General features: G+C 37.8%; 1 non-coding gene across 1 annotated transcript; it reads right to left on the minus strand.

Moving 5' to 3' along the window:
• Nucleotides 1-5797: 5797 nt before the first annotated feature.
• Nucleotides 5798-5904, minus strand: LOC141615501 (small nucleolar RNA R71). Its single transcript, XR_012529920.1, has one exon. It is a non-coding gene; the product is annotated as a small nucleolar RNA R71 (small nucleolar RNA).
• Between the last annotated feature and the right edge of the window lie 2782 nt (nucleotides 5905-8686).

Consider the following 8686-nt stretch of genomic DNA (forward strand, 5'->3'; position numbering starts at 1 on the left):
TAATACTTTAATAGATGTGTTTGTGGATTGTTGCTTTTGATATATACTTCCCTCGGGCAACCGAGATGGTAATAGCCTTTCATGCTAGGGTAATCCTTGGTAAGGTACCTTGGTATGAGGGGGTGTTACAAAGTGGTATCAGAGCCGACGATTCTGGCACCTGAAACAAATGAACCTAATGAACTTAAGGAGTCTAAAAAAAATGAACCCGGGGAGAGTTGTTTGGAGCTACCGCAAAGACTTGGGAGACGTCCCGAAGTCGCATTAAGGCCCTTACGATCTCAAGCCGGTCATATGAGGGGGGGGGGACTGTTGTATATTTGAGTCATGTATATTTGATACCTATAATCTGAGTCTTGTGAAGTTGTTGGAAGGATGGTGAGAGTGTTGGAACGTGGTAATATATGAAGGATGAATTGTGAATTTGTATAGGATAGATCTTGAACATGATATATGTTGAGCATGTTACCTGTTTAATTTGTGGCTTTCAAAATAGTAGTGGTTCATGTAGAAATGAGCAGGATGATGTTAATTTTTGGTTTGTTGGTAGTAGCTTGTGATTAAGGGCATGCGTCTATATATACGAATGTTGTGTGTAAATTTTCATGTGGGTATGATAAGAGTTCAATTATGTACTGGTTTTTTAAAGTATTGAGTTATTCTTGTTGCCTTATGCATGTTCGAATTGTTTTGGTAAAGAAAAATTTGATTGTATGAAGACCGATTATGGAAGGGCTGTCTTAAAACTATTATAAGTCGAGTTCTAGAAATGATATGGCTGTAATTCTAATTGGAGATGATAACTTGTCTTCTTACGATTCTAACGATAAGTCACACGCCCAGATTGACCAAGTAACGTGTGAGATATGACTATTTTACTGGCGGACGTTCTTGAGAATCGTGCCTATACTCGACCGAGTAGTCCCTACTCGGCCGAGTATCTTTCATACTCGACCGAGTGTTCCATATTCGGCCGAGTAATCTATCTGTGATAAGTCTGCTCAGCTTCTGGAGTCGTGAACTCGGCCGAGAAGTCTCATTACTCGACCGAGTATCGTGTACTCGGCCTAGTATGTCATGTACTCGACCAAGTTTGTTTTATGTGACCGAATCTTATGACCAATTGTACTACGTGATGTTAAGTTTTTTTTTACTTTATGTTTGATAAATGCTTGGTTAAGTACCTGGGGAAGACAAGTGCAGTAGCATAAAGAATTGCAAGGAAAAAGATTGAAAGATGGTTTATTTCTCAGATTCTGCCTCTTAATTGTTTTGGCTGTTATTTTATACATGGTTAAGATTTGTTAACTAAATTTTTTTTATATGTGTTAGTCTGTGTGTTAGCTTTCAATTGTCGCTGGTCTCATGCCTATACGAGTTACGGATTAAGAGAAATAAATATTTTAGTAAACAGTGGTCAGAATATTACTGCACAGTACTAATTTCGACCAACCAATTTGTACAATTTGCCATTTTATATGTATACATGATTTTTGAGTGATTTCAACTCCCCTAATTAGTATACTCGTAGAAGTTTCCAGATTGATAAACCTCACCTAATATGGATATGTCATTAATGAATTATGATTTTTGCAAGTTGACCTTGAAACGTGACAAATTGCTGATAACAATCTGTTTTGACCCGTCGGTTTGGGAAAATCCTTATAAATTGATTATTTGTGCACTGGACCTAATTTCAACTCTCCCTATTCCATGACTCTCTGTATTTTCTAAAAAGTCTAAAAACTCGTGTATTCGTTAAGTTGTTATTTATTGGCGATTCTGGAAGTTATAGCATGCTTTATAGTGCCTGTGAATGTGTGTCTGATGACAAGTTTCTATAAAGGTTATACAATGAATTTGGAAGTCTTACTTTCTATGTTTTGGCAACATGTTTATGTGACATTATAGGTAGTTTAACCTATAAGCCAATGTGGAATAAGTGATGACATTGAAAGATTGGGGGTGTCGTGTCTTATATGTCACTTATTACATAACGATGTCTGCACATATCATGAACATGAATGATAGCTAGGATTGATTAAGTGGATTGATTGTTTCACATATTATAGATAGTGACAAGTGTGATTACGTGCAGATAAATTGTGGTTACCTAAGCTAACGAGTCTGGTCGAGTCAAATATGTTACATGGTTGATCATTATATTATCGCCATGAATATGGGATAGAACACAATAGGTGTTAAATGAATTGTTGTAGAATGAGGTAATTCATATAATAGTCCATGAGTAAAGTACGATGAGTTAATGGTGTTAGTAATTATCATGTAATTGGAGTAGACATACAAATAAGACGCTAATATGTTGAAACGGAAGTATTAACTGATTTATTTGTATAAGATTAGTCTAGCATGTCTAGTGATATGACAATATATGGTTGACAGTGCAAATAGATGATTTATGTGATGACGTAAGCAGCTGAATGATAGTTAACTTATGGTAATATATTGGTGTTGAAGTGTGCACTTTCTTTTAATTTTGTGATCCACATGAGTTGACATAGAACATGTTATTAATCACGATGCAAATGATGATTGTCTTAGTATGTATTGTGCTTGTAAACAAGTGTGTAGTAATAATTCGAACATGTGTGGGTACCGAGCTTGAACATGATGTGGAATTACGGGTTATATATGTATAATTGATTGAAGTGCATATTTTAATTTATTTGCCAAGTAGTACTATTGTGGAGATAAATTTGTGCGTAATCGTGAGAATTAGCAACTTGTACTATGTATGTACAGCTTAATGAAAGTAATAAGCATGAGTAACGATAAGATGGCTTTTGTTGTTTACATCCCTTGTGCATTCTTGATAACTGCGATGAAATTGGTAACTATGTCGGAAAGCATGATTAGTAACATAATAATTAAGTCAAGCATGTTCGGTTAGTTGAACTAGTATAACATTGATATGTAATTAAAGGTTGTGTTATTTCATGTGTTTATTGTTCGATTATATGTGCATAAAAAGTGATTTGGTCTCGTCCTTTTGGTATTAGTAGGCTAAGTGAGCTTTGGCTTGTATTAGGGCTTCACGAGTTATTACTGAAATGTGACATGATTTGATAATTTACAATCTCCTAGGAACGGGTTAAATATGACATATGAGAACAATTATTGACCTTATGTGGTGGATTGTGGTTTGTTATATCATAAAAGATGTTGGTGGTGCATCACTAAACCCCGGGGTCTGTAGGTATTGAGATGAATAAGAAACTTTGAGACGAAGTTTGTTTTTTAGGGAGATGTAATGTGATGCTATGTTTTTCTATGTGGTTATTTGGATTTCCATTAGTAATTACTACTTCAAACAATGAGGTAACTGATGTGACCATTATTTGAGCGTATTTAGTCCCCGAATATGCCTTGTTCCCATGCTTTTTAGTGCATATTTAGGTCATTTATTGTCTTTAATCCTTTGTTTTGCATATTCTTTGAGGTTTTGTTCCCTTGGTAGGAAAGGAGTGCAAACCTTGAATTTTCAAGGTAAAATAGAGCTAAATTGATTGAATTCAATGACCAAGCATCAAAGAGAAGACAAGACTAGAAGGCCTTTGTACATATTATAGTAGATGGGCAATGACGAGGAAAGATCCTTGCATCTCCGACAAGATCCCCGAGGATTGTTGGAAGAAGGAGGAAGAAAATAAGGAAACTTACGAAGAATCCGAGTGGCTTGACCCTCGGGACGCTAGTCCAAGAAGGCCAGAATCCGAGCGTCCGACCAATGAATCCGCTCATCCAACAACTAAAGAATCCGCTCGTCCTGCTGCCTTGGATGCTTGGATTGTGTTACAACAACTTTTTGTTTTCTTCTTGTTCTATGAAGGATGCGCATATTTTGGAAAGGCAGGCAAAAAGGAGACCGGCATCTCTTTTGAGAGGAGCGATTCCTCAATGATTTAATCGTCATTTAAACCCTTAGTAAACCCTAATTTATGTACCTAATCCCCACTATAAATACCCCATTAGTCTAATTAGATAATCATGTTCTTCTTATCAATCTCTAGTGTAGTTTATATCATTCTAATCTCCTCTTAATCTTGTAATCAACTTTTAATCAAGTCTTAATACAAATCTCATTTCCTTAATCTCTCTTTTGTTCATCTTTTATTTTGGGTAATTGAAGATTATTTGGGTTATTATTGGGAGATTAACAACCTTCCAATCAATCATCAAGTACTTCTATTATTCCTTGCTTTATTATTGGAATCATTAGTAGGTATAATTCTCTTAATCCCTTTTTAATTATTGTTAATTATCTTAATTTATTCATCATGTCTTGCTTTCTTAATGTGATTCACAACCTTGTTAACATGCTAAACTTGATAATGAGTGAGTAGTCTCTTAGCTAGGATTAATGGGTAATTAGAGGAAACCAATATGGGGGATGATTCATGCTTAAATTAATATGTTTTCATAGTTTATTTGCTTGCTTGTTGTAATGTCAGCCTATGCACATGTTATGTTTGATGAAATGTTAAGCCTGTGAATCCTTGCATTTACAACCATCTCTTATCTATTCAACTTGACTTATAAGATATAAACCAACTTGAGTCTTGTTAGACCATGCATAGAAGTGATTAGGGGAAAATTAAGTCGACTTGTAGGTGTTGTACAATCTAATCGATTCGGCTCCGGGACCCAACTCTGCCTAAGAACCATAAGACATAAACCAACTCGGTTCCTTTACAACAATAATTGCTTTCTTATAATTGAGAACATGTTTGTATGATGAATTCCCATGAATCCCCTATGACCCCATGACACCCTAGTGCCTTTTATCAATTGTTTACATCCCTTTTTAATCATCTTTCTTGTTTACTTTTATTGCTATTTAGTTTAGTAATCTTCTACTTCAAACCCCAAATTGTGACACCCCTAGACACCGCTACTTACAATTGAAAATCTTACTTCAATACCCGTCCCTTGGGATCTGACCTTTACTTGCCTCTTTACTAATTTTAGAGTTGTTTGTAAAGTTATAAATATTGTTTTGGTCTAGGTGCTCTTAACGACAAGTAACCGAAAACTAAACCTCCAAGTGAGTACGACCAAAAATGGCGCCATTGCCGGGGACGGTGTTAACTTGATTTAGATTTTCTTAGATTGTTATAAGTTGTGTCTTTATTTGCCTTGGGGAAGTAAAACTCCTCAAGGTTTGTTCTAATTATTTTCAAGTTGTTTGATATTTTGCATGTCTAGAAGACCACAAGATAACTTGTTACCCATTGATCACGAAATTGAAAGAACTTTGACAAACAATAGAAGACTTGCTAGAGGAACTTTGAGAGGTATTGGTGAGGTTGTAGATATTCAACCAAACACTATTGAGTTCGTCAACCCTTTTGCAAGAGAAGGTGAGGAGAACCCAGCACAAAATCCAACACAAAATCAACCCACAATGCCTAAATTTTCATCACATTCCGTACCAACCGAGGAGAACCTACCCAATGGTACTCCCACACCACAACACTTAACCGGAAACTTCATTACAAAATCCGCATTTATCGAATTAGTCGAAAGAAGCCAATTTGGGGGGATGCCTAGTGAAGACCCTCATTCTCACAAGGAGACTTTTTGTGACTATTGTGATGTGATTTCACAAACCGGTGTAACTCAAGACCAAATTTGATGGGTCTTATTCCCTTTTTCTCTAATTGGCACCGCAAAACAATGGTTGAAAGGCCTTGATAAGCCTACTCTCGGAATTGACTCTTGGAAGAAATTGGCTCTGGCTTTCTACAAAAAGTTCTACCCACCGGAAAAGACTAACATGCTAAGAGGTCAAATTACGGGTTTTAAGCAAAGAGATTAAGAATCTTTGTATCAAGCTTGGGAGAGGTTCAAGGGAATTTGTCGCTCATGTCCTCATCATGGACTTAGCGAGTGGTTCTTGGTACAACAATTTTGGAATGGTCTTTATGAAGACTCAAGAAATATTCTCAACATGGGATCAAATGGTATGTTCACCGAAGTTGGCGATAATCAAACTTGGAACAAGATTGAGGAAATGGCAGTCCATAACTCACAATATAGTAGACCTCGCAAGGCTACTAGAGGAGGAAAGTACGAAGTGGACTATATTACTCAATTGGGTGCTCAACTTAGTGCTCACATTGATACCATCAATTTGAAGTTCGAAAAAGCTATGGCTAGACTTGAAGAAGCCTCAAAATCACCAAAGCAACATGTTAATGCCATGACGGCATCTTCATCAATCCCAAGTGGGATATGTGAGAATTGTGGAACTTTGGGACATGACCAAAGTGAATGTAGGGGAAAAAATGAACAAGTGAATGCTTTTCAAGCATACAAGATTGGTACCCCTTATTCTAATTATTACAATGAAAACACCAAATTCCATCCAAATCTCTCATACAAAAGCCAAAATGTTCAAAACCCTTAGCCAACATACACCCCACCTCCCATGAGAAACCAAAATCAAAGACCCTTTTACAACCAAAACCAAGGTTACCAAAACCAAACTCCATACAATCAACAAAATGACCAAGGTTTTGATGTTCAAAAAGCGGTCCTCCAAATGCAAAAGAATCAACAAGAGTTTTTCACTCAAATGCAAAAGGATAGTCAAGCAAAGGATATCACCATCAACAACATCCTAGCCCACACCAAAATGTTGGAAACCCAATTGACTCAACTAGCATCTTCAAGTGCTAAAAGACAAAAGGGGCAATTACCACCTCAAAGTAATCCCCCAAGACATGAAACGGTTAGTGTCATCCACTTGAGGAGTGGTACGAGATATGAAGGACCAAAGAAGCAAGTTGAGGATGAAGTTGTGGAAGCTAGTGACAAAGAAGAAGTTGTGCAAAACTCCAAAGATGGAGAACCAACAAAGGAAGAATTTTCAAAGAAAGGTGAAGACAAGGCCAAGGAGAAGGAACCCATTGTGATTAGACTTCCTTTTCCAAGTCGTCAAGCTAAGCCCAAATTTGATGACCAACTTGGGAAATTTATGGAAATTGTGAAGAATTTGGAAGTCTCGATTCCTTTCACGGAATTAATCAATCACGTGCCGGCCTATGCAAAGTACATGAAGGACATCCTTACAAAAAAGAGGTCGATCCGGAAGCTTTAAACCATCGCCTTCACTATGGTGAGTAGTGCAATCCTTCAAGGGAGTTCACCTCCAAAACATAAAGATCCGGGAAGCTTCTCAATACCGTGTACCATTGGCGACACCACGATTAACAAGGCCTTATGTGATCTAGGGGCTAGTGTGAGTGTTATGCCGTATTCGATGAGTAAAAGGTTAGGGAGGGGAGAGCTTAAATGTACCAACATCACACTCCAAATGGCCGATAGATCGACGAAGGCACCATTAGGGATATGGGAAGATGTTCCCGTAAGGGTTGGGAAATTTTTCATCCCGGTGGACTTTGTCATTGTTGACATGGAAGAAGACTCCAATATTCCAATCATTCTAGGTAGACCTTTCTTGCACACCGCGGGTGCGGTGATAGATGTGAAACATGGAGAGCTTACTCTAGAAGTGGGAGATGAGAGCATAACTTTCAATCTTGATAAGACCATGAGAGCTCCCCGTTTACATGAACCATGTTTTATGGTTGATCACTATAGCCGGAAGGATGATGGGAAAAAGTCGTAATTCTAATGGAAAAAGAAAGCTGATGATGCTCCATCAAAAGAGCAAGAGAATAGCAACAAAGACAGATTGAAAAGCTCACCCATGACAAGTGAAGAGGATGGCCTTATTGGCCAAATCAAGAAAGGAGGAGAGTTGTCTCTATCAACTCAAGAGATTTTTAATGATCAAGTAGACGAAGTTTGCGGTCTTTGGGATGATGAGTTTGAAGGGATTTTAAATCCCTATATTGGCAACGCTATCGATCAAGACCATCATGAAGGACAACAAGTGCAAAGATCTATTGAGGATCTTTATCATGATAATGAACAAGCTTTCGACTACTTCTTCAAGGTGTTGAGTAACATCAACAACACCTTGAACATGCCCCCATGACATCTCACTAAGGATGAGAGTTTGGTGGAGTCCTCTCTAAACCACCATTTGTAAATAGTCTAACTCCCTAACTTGCATTTTAATTCTTACATTGCATTTTTGTCAATTTTGGATTTTTGTGCCTTGATCAAGATATTTATTATTTTTGAGAGAAGTGAGGGAGGGACTAATGATTTTATTGATGTGTAGTGCTTTAACTTAGTGTGGGGATAGCAATTGCTTAGGCTATTCATGCCTTTGTAGTGCCTCTACAATGTAGAACACGAGATTTGAAGAATGGAAATGAAACGGGTTATGCAGTGCACGGATGGACCTGAATCCGTGCTGTCCAAGAGGAATCCGAGCGTCTTAAGGGTAATCCGCTCGTCTTGCAGGAATCCGAGCGTCTGAGGAGCAATCCGTCCGTCCTGTTGAGCTGCAAAAATCAAAAATTTGGTCTGTAACAGAATCCGAGCGTCCCACCTGAGAAGACGCTCGTCTGATTCTGGACGCTCGTCTGAAGGATAATCCGCTCGTCTTTTTGTTGCAAGACTTTAAGAAAAGTTCCTCTAAGAGAATCCGCTCGTATTTTTGAAAAGACGCTCGTCCCACATAGAGAATCCGCTCGTCTTCACTGAAAGACGCTCGTCTTGTGGCGAGTTTTCCTGAAGCCTATTTAAG

Source organism: Silene latifolia, chromosome 11, assembly GCF_048544455.1.
Source record: "Silene latifolia isolate original U9 population chromosome 11, ASM4854445v1, whole genome shotgun sequence".
In the NCBI taxonomy this organism is placed as follows: Eukaryota; Viridiplantae; Streptophyta; class Magnoliopsida; order Caryophyllales; family Caryophyllaceae; genus Silene; species Silene latifolia.